Source organism: Dermacentor andersoni, chromosome 1 (assembly GCF_023375885.2).
Source record: "Dermacentor andersoni chromosome 1, qqDerAnde1_hic_scaffold, whole genome shotgun sequence".
Classification (NCBI taxonomy): domain Eukaryota; kingdom Metazoa; phylum Arthropoda; class Arachnida; order Ixodida; family Ixodidae; genus Dermacentor; species Dermacentor andersoni.
Genome location: NC_092814.1, coordinates 64,869,030 through 64,877,187, shown reverse-complemented (window position 1 = coordinate 64,877,187; position 8,158 = coordinate 64,869,030).

Genomic DNA, 8,158 nt, shown 5'->3' with positions numbered 1-8,158 from the left:
GTGTATATGGTGAATCCCGCGCGTCGTCCGCTACAGGGCATCTTGAGAAGGCACAAAAGACAACCGTCGTTGTCCAAGCAAAGATATACGTAGTAAAGAAGAGCATTGCTTGTGTGGTCACTCTAGTAAGAAAGAAAATTTAGCTTCAGCAGTTTTTTAATGGTGTTTCCAGCTTGCAGCCGAAAGTGCCAGTGCCCTCTTTCAAAAGGGGGGGGGGAGGAGCAAATGACATACTTTGCCCCCTCCACTTTTGACAGGGGGGGGGGGGGGCAAGAGCCCCCGTTGCCCCCCCCCCCGGAAGATACGCCTATGTCGCGCCAATTTCCTAGCTAGACTGCACTCCTTGTATATTTAGTAGCCTTGCCTCTGCCCTCTCCGTTGGGCTCAGCAGCTGTATTTCGAAACCTGCGATACCATGCAGAACGGTTCCTTTCTAGGTTTCCTTTGCACGTCATTCAATAAGCTATTTTTAAAGCGAACCTTTCTAGGCGATACCTGGCAGACTTTGCTGACCGTGGCTGTGGCTGTGGCTGTTGTCTTGCCGAATACAAGCATGCATGGACAACATTCGCATAACGAATCAGCTTAGCATTCTCGGCTCTCTTCTCGACGGAATTGCGCAGTGAAACAACAAACGGTGCCCGAATATCCTCAGTGCAACAAACGTACGCCTTCAAGCGCATAATTCCTTTATCAAAGCGAAACTTTCTACGCCTTCTTTCCCGGGGTTTGGCACGTCTGCTCGATCGGCTTCTCGCCCAATAAGGTGGGCCGGCCCTGCAGACGTAGGGTATTAGTGAAATGGGTCGATCCCGTAACCTTCAGTCACGTGCGTCACGTGGCTATAGTGTGGTGGGGCCAGTTTTCCGCGTCTTGCTGACTGACCGGTCAGGCACGTAATCGCTATGTTGAAAAACGCGTTGCGGAAGGTGAACAGATTTATAGCATTAAGTTAACCGCTTCACGAAAGCGATCGCTTCTCATAAATTCCAAAATGTGTATTGCGTATGCGTATACTTTTTGTTTTTCCTTTCTTCTCGCTCACTTCGAGTGCTTACGTTCGGTTTCAGATTTCAGTATTAGTAACTGGTATTGCCGGAATATATTTAACTTCACTTGCAAGCCGCGGTCCTCTTCCATATATATATATATCATTGTATTTTTTTTTTCGCGAACGATCGGTCCAAAGCTGCTACGAGATACGGCTCACGTAATTTTCACCGGTTCGGCATATTCATCAGTGCTCACGTACACGCTGCCCTCCTAACGCCCACGGCAGGCGTCAGCAATCACGTGTCTTTGACGGACGTTTCCTGTCGACTCAGCCGCCGGCGCGTTTCTTCACGCCGTTTCCTCGTCGCGTCCCTTTCGGCCTCGCGTCACCGTGACGAGCTGTCCGGATGCGGGTCCCCCAGCGCGGGCGCCTGGCCCATCACTTGCCGCCACGAGGACCTCAAGTGACACTAGCCAAGTTTCCTTGCAACAATATTGTCTCTTTCAGAGCTACAAAGGGGGATTGTCTCGGAAGTGCTCAATTCCTACGACTGCCCTTGCCAACCTAAATACTAATCTCTGCAGTGCTGACGAGCGAATATTCAGGAACCTATTGTCCGAACACCGCATAAACACCTATTTAGCGGCCACGTCCAGTAGTCGTGAACAGTGGCATAGTTCTTGGTTTTATTTTCGATTATTGTTGATTTCTGTTCATTTAGCACGATTATTCGTTGAAAGGGGAATATCTCAATTCGTTGCGTATTTTAGCGAAATGCTGTAATATCGGGTTGTGCTTACTTATGTCTCCTTCTTGCCTTATCGTAAAAGTCGGCTTATGATACAAACCTCTATGTAATACGAGGGCCAATCTTAATGTCATGAATAAGGGAAAGAAATGAGCGTGTAGTTCGACCAAAACTCACTTGATGTTTGTGCATACGTGACCAAAATTGCTCAAACCCATAAAAATTTTCGCACGCAAATGAGAAGAAAATTTGTCAGGGCAATAATAATAATAATAATAATAATAATAATAATAATAATAATAATAATAATAACAAATCTCATGTTACATGTGCGATCTGTGAACTCCACACAATGCTCAGTCATGGCGCCTTGTCTCGGGGTGCTAAGCGCGTGAGTATGCAAAAGCGCACTTTCGCAGCGACTCATTGGCTGCGGCGCGTGTATACACTGTGTGTTGAACACGAGGTCGCAGGTTCGATTGCCGGCCGCGGCGGACGCGTTTAGGTGGGAACAAATGCCAGAACACATGAGTATACCCAGATTTAGGTACACATTAAAGAACTGCGGCTGGTTGAAAGCTATCCAGAGCCCTCCACTACGATGTACCTCATAACCGACTGTGTAGTTTCGGCACATTTATCCCTACATTTTAAAGTTGTCTCTCCTTATAGTTCGAAAGGTGTGTTATTTATTTATTTATTTATTTATTTATTTATTTATTTATTTATTTATTTATTTATTTATTTATAAGACTTTATGTTCTACGTTAAGGCTCTAAACATGTCAGTCCTGGTTTGCACGATTAAAGCGTTTTTATTTAGGCCGTCTCGGTAAAATGCGTGACCGTGAGTCATTCGCATGTGCAAAGTAACCAGCCACGTATTTTATTTGTAATTTGTGACAGCGCGATGAGACAAGGCACAAAGACGCAGAAGGCCACTGGACAAGCGCTGTTCTTGTCTGTGTCTTGTCTTTCGACGCTGTCGTTACAAAATGCAGTTGCACCAACTCGCCCGCCCTTTCAAGCGCGGTTGGCTGTCAGCAGCGTCTTTCCTTCTCCCTCACTTTGGCAGCAGTACCGGACTTGAAAAACAAGTTTTGTCTCTTCTCAGCTTGAAAGTCACAAGATCCCCCCAGAAACTGTTCGGTTTGTCCAAACGTCGATTGGTTGTTGCATTGTTGCTTCTTCTATGGCGTCGACTGCGACCAAAACGCGTGATCCGTTAACAGCGGTGACGGCTAAGTTCCTGGGGAGCTCAATAATGAAACAAGCCACGCGACCATTATTTTTCACTCTTTCTTTCTTTCTTTCTGTCTGTGAGCGCGAGCACGCCCGAGTGCTTGCTTACGAGAGAATAAATTGTTGCGTCGCGACAACAGGGGAGGGGGGTGCACTGAGCGGGCGCTCCATCCGGAGACATGAGCCAGAGCCCCTCGCAGTGCGCGGAGGCGTTCGCTGTCGAGGCGCAGGAAGGTGGCGCAATGCTCGAGCTTACTCAAGCAGTGACGGACGCCCGAGGGTGACGCGCTTCTCGGCAGACTGCTGCTGCCCGCGACGCCCTTTTGCAAGGAGAGCTGGGTCCACGCGCTGCAGCGGGCCACCGAATCACCGAGCACCTGTGCATCTGCGCTACTAATCCGACTCGCGGTGCGCGACACCCTCGTCGGCAGTCTTAATTGGAAGCGGGGGGCCCACCGGTATCGGCCACTGAAAACCCGTTTTGCCTCGCGGCCGCTTCGTGGTCGCCGCAGGCGCTGCGCCGCGGTCGCCGCCGATTTGCAGCGACGGGGGGCTCGTCTTTTTCGGGATTCGCTTCACGTCTCCCGTGCGCGGCTAATTCGGCACGGACGGGCGCACCTAGCTCTCGGCTTGGCGCAACTTATATCGACACGACGCCCAGTGGGGCCCGGTGGGAAAATGACGGCGCGCCGCTGCCGCACTGATTGCTGCGCTTCGCTGATTGGTCCGGTGGGCTCATTTCGGCCGGCCCCGCGCGGGATGAAAAAAGCTCGCCGTCGCGCTTAGCGCCGGCTACTTCGTACCGCGACTCCGTGCGCGACGCGAGCGATACCGCGAGGCCGAGCGGGAAGCTTCACTCATTTATCCGTCCTTGCATTGTTTCTCCTGGCCACCGGCACGACAGTGCCTGCGCGAGTGTCGCGCGTACTACACGGTGCTAAATGCGGTCTTCCTGTCCCTGTTCCCGGCTGGCGGCGACTGCGTTGAATTATGCGTCCGCGGCGATCGACGCGATCTGCATTCGAATCTCTTCCTGCGATCCCGGCTGTATACGGTTCGGAGTCGTCCGCAGCACGACAGCTCGGAATGAACAAGAATAAAGGGAAGCGAAGAGATCGATGAAGGACAACCGTCGCCGTAGCTCGACTGTAACAACGCAGGGGTAGTCCGGGGGTTGTTGTGGGTTCGGCATCCTACTGGCGTCAGCGGTGTCTTTTCTGCAATCATAGCTGACCTTTTCTGTATTTAATTATGCAATTCAATTAAAATAACAACTCATTTCCCATATGCTTTCCTTGACTTCATTATCTGTTGACTTGAGATATTTAGAGTTGGCAGTGTCATGCGCATTGACCCATACTAATTACCGCTTTCGTGTTTTGTCCATTAACTGATTTTAGTATCCTGTTTTTGTTCTCTGCCTAATATTATTGTTCATCAACTGTCTTATAAAATTGTAAGACAATTGTTAGGGTTTTGAATCCTTTTTCCTCTATTGTATTATATTCTTGTATGAAACGTGCTTTGTGCTCTTTTTTCATTGTTGTAAATTGCCCTTCCCCTCTGAAATGCGCCCTGTACCCTGAGGGTAACATAAATAAATAAATAAATAAATAAATAAATAAATAAATAAATAAATAAATAAACAAACTACTTTGTATACTATACACTGTGTTGTAGGGCTGCATTTGCGAACTCGCCGCATGCCGTGATTCGCCCCCATCCTAAGTGGCGAGCGTGAACGTTAGCAACAAATATATGTTTGCTTGAAACGTGCCCGACAGATACACCGCCATGCATCGCCATGTGTGCGCCATGCCCTGCAGGTGTTCCGTGCTTCCTGCGGGGATCGTTTGATGTACTACTCTCCGTGCTTACGACGCGTTCACAGCCGCACCTGTCAGTTTTTGAACTGTTGGTCTCTCGAATACAGAGTGTATGTCAGTGTGGTCGAACCGTTCATGAAGATATTTTTTTCTTTTACTTTGGCGAGATTGGGAGCAAACGTTCTCCCAGCTTCCCCATAAGGGTTGCTTGCTTTTTTTAGCAAGAGTTCGAGACGCCTTTTTATTAGGGGTGTGCGAGTAGTGATATTTGAGACCTAATCGAATACGAATCGAATAATGCCAAAGCGAATCGAATATCGAATAGTTTTCAAATAATGAACAGCTGTTGCCACAATAAATATAACACGATGTTCGCATCCTAGTATTCTTAAAGTTAGTAAGTTTCTTTCATAACATAGTACGTTATAAAGCGTTGATAAAAGCACATATGGAGCATTAGGAGCAAAGAAGTGGTTTCTATTCAGTAAGCGCGAACGATCGTTCTACAGCCTGTGCAGTACGGCTACCTAAGCGACGCAGGCTGCTCGACTAGGCAAGTCCTCGTGTTCGATGTCTGTATTGTGCCTGCGGGGGTGAAAATTTACTTACTTTTGCTCCAACTTTATGATTAATTGGGTGCAATTGACATTTTGAATTATTCGAAAGGTATTCGAAAAGTATTCACATTTACGAATAGTGACTATTCGATTCGAAGGCCTAATCAAATAGGACACTATTCGATTCGTTATTCGAAAGTTTCGAATATTCGCACACCCCTACTTTCTTATGCATTGAAGCTCAAAAATAACTGGAACACAAACACATTTTGTGGCAAACTTTGGGAACACATATCTTGAAGCTGCAGTGTCATCTTCAGAATTTGTTCCGCGGATATGGCTTGCAAACTTACCGGCTGCAATTCGTAAATTACAATATGGGCGATATAATAGTTAGATTAAAAGTTAATTAGCGAAAAATTGTTAATTAGTCGAATATTCGTTTTGATTTCTCGTTCAAATAGGGCCTGCTTGTTAAAGTAATCCAACTCAAGAAGTAGAATTGTGCTACATGCTATGGGGGATGTTTTTAATTTCTCTCAGGAATATAAAAAAGAAGAAAAAAACGTGGTATATATTGCATCTGGAGATGCATACCAAGCTTATAGCTAGACTGAACTCTCCGGTTAGCAATAAACTTTATCTCTCTTCCTTTTCTTTATTTCTTCTTTTCATTTTTTCGTGAGATATATATGTTAAAATACAAAATGAGAACTTCATCGATATCTACTTGTTCCCGGCTACCAGCATGCTTATACACTGTATGCAATACGAGTGGGCAACACAGTGTAAATATCCAATATCTGCTAACTTGCCAATGTTGTCTCCGCGTTTTCATTCGGCGATTTCTGTCTCTTTAGATGCTATAGCGCATGTATGCGGTGACACCTATTTTTCCTTCTCTAAATTGACATTACGCCAATTACGGGCTATTAGTACTGATGTGGTCAGCGTTTGCGCCTCTATTTTGCGTTTATATTTTTCAATTTCCCTTTTATTGACAAATATTTATTCAATATTCGTTCATACAGAGGAGGTATAATTGTTGGTTTGAGGTATTTATTTATTTATTTATAGCCCCCTCAAGGTACATATAGTACATATAGAGGTGAGGGGCAAAAAGAGCAGAATACAATTAAAGAAATACAGTGTTGAAAACAAAGAATACAAATTTAGAATGCCATGAAAAAAAAAAGACAAGAAGCCTAAACATCTGAACGTTAGTGTAGCAAATACGTAAGCAATTGGTAGTAAAGAAACAGGAATTTGCTTGGTGGCACAAACAGCATCAACAAAAGCATTAGTTCATGTTAATTCAGACACTTTTGAAGAGAGTGTATTCACTCTTGACGTGAGTATTATTCCGTTCGGTTCTGGCAAGAAATGAGTGTGAGCACGTGCCAGTGTTGCATACATTGTGCCGACGATTTCGACGAGCATATGTAAGTGGTGAGTGATGAATCGTGAATGAAGGGAGAACTGCAGTATGATAGTAAGTTTTGTGAACAAGTGAAATGCAAGCTTGCTTCCGGCGAACAGCTGATGGTAGGTTAAGAGCAGTTTTCATTTGTGTTACGCTAGCTGTACGATGGTAGTTTGTTAATATAAAACGGGTAGCTTGTACATTAACGTTACGTTCTGCCATATCTGTAGAATAAGTTATGTACTAAGCGTGCCTTGCCGTTTTTGACAGGTAATTCTGGCTCCACAAAAACAGGCCTTTTCTTTATTATTATTCTACGAGTTTTATTCTGCTGCCGTGAGTCCGCTACAGCTGCAACTGTCGCTCTTGAACCTGGGGCTCGTCGTCGTGAGAACATGTAAGAGTGCCGATGAATAATGAGAGTGATCGCACACTTCCTTTGATGTCAATTATTACATCTTGCTTTCTTAATTTTTTTTCGATAAGGTGGCACGAAGAACATTTTTTTCACCCATTTTAAACCATGACGACGCGGCACCATAAAGACCCCTATCAATATTCCGCGCAGCAATGAATGCATCAAGTGCCACTACTGTTACGTTTCGCCTACAACGCGCGGTAATGCCGGCGCGGATGCAACGGACGCCGGGGCTTTGTTCAAAGCGGCGGACATTTTGGCCCGTTCAACGCCGCCGCAACGCCTACCCGCCAAGCGTGTCCAGGCGTGTTTCAGTGCCACGTGTCTTCGTGTGTGCGTGTGTGTGTGTGTGCCCACGCTTGTCAAAGCGCGGCAGCCGGGGAGCGGAGCTCCCGAAGTGAGGGTTGGCGATGCGTCACTACACTCGGTTCAGCAGGTCTCTCGGCTCGACCGTGCGCGCCGTCGTGGGCTCATGCTCCGCCGTCCCGTGACCTTCATCCCGTGACCTTCCCTTTTGGACCGCGACGCCGAGAGTATAAGAGCAGCTGCCCCCGGACGCCAGGAGAGAGGCTCCGATTTGTACTGTTGAGTTACGTGCTCTCCCGTCTCTCCACTTCGGTCGACCTGACCGCCCGCTCTTTTGCTATGTTAGAATAAACAAGTTGTTCTGTTACCAGTCTTCTCTTGCTTTGCCGGGACCTTCGGATGCTTCCAGTGCCCCAGGCCGCCAGGCCAACGCTACCCTTGGGGCTTGCGACCCATTCGCAATAACGGGCGCCAGCACCGAGACCCCAACAACTCGTGCCAGCGGTACGATTACTACATCTGGTGGCAGCGGTGGGATTCCTACACTACCTTAAGTTGATTGCTGGCTTTCTACAGCGTTGTTCATTGTTGAAATCACGTGACAAGTATTTGTTATTGCCAAGTTGTTTTTTATAGTTGTTGCCG